Here is an 839-nt window from a genome sequence, read left to right on the forward strand (position 1 = left end):
ACCTAGGTGGTTTTCAATCATAGGAAACCTACAGGGCAGAGTAGAATTGCTCGGTAGAGTTTTCCAGGGTGTAAATCTTTGGGTAGCAGACTGTCTTATATTTGTATTATACAGTGGTGAGTTCAACCCGTGCCTCTTTCATTGAGCATCTGAGCTCTTAACCACTGCATCTCTGTAGCCCTTATTTCATAGTTATGAACAACAAGTTCAGCAGAATATAATAATAGACATTTATTGAGTTCTTTGTTCATGCCTTTTAACTATCTTGTACAATGCTCATGATAAAACATTGAGAGGGTCTTCATTTTAGACATGGCAAAACTGACTCTGAAATAAAATTTTTAAAATATACCTAGGATTATGCAGCTCACAAACACATTGAAATTGCATGTTGCAGACTCTTAGATTCTCCATGTCAAGTGTCACTCTTTACTACCACATGTCCTTCTGGAAAACACTGTCATCTTGGTTGCCACCATTATATGAAAATATGCTGCATTTCCTATAAGGAGCACCAGGACACCTTTATAGATGAGTAGAAAAATTAAATGATATTGCTTTACATATTATGAATGTACAATAAATTTTAACTTATTTTCCCTGAATTATTTCCACTTAGAAATATGAGATAAGAGGGAATAAGTAATCAGGTTAGAGGTTTTCTTGGATACAATTAAAGTAATGAGAATATATTAGATCAAAATAAGGTAAATAGTGCAACTATAAGTATAACAAATAAAATATACTAACTACCATTACAAACAGTTTTTAAGAGATGTTTTCTTATTATATTACCATTAAAATCTATTAAGCAAGGTAAGAGTAGAGCTCATTCATCT

Source organism: Echinops telfairi, unplaced genomic scaffold, assembly GCF_000313985.2.
Source record: "Echinops telfairi isolate 266 unplaced genomic scaffold, ASM31398v2 ScPeMD7_7453;HRSCAF=8491, whole genome shotgun sequence".
In the NCBI taxonomy this organism is placed as follows: Eukaryota; Metazoa; Chordata; class Mammalia; order Afrosoricida; family Tenrecidae; genus Echinops; species Echinops telfairi.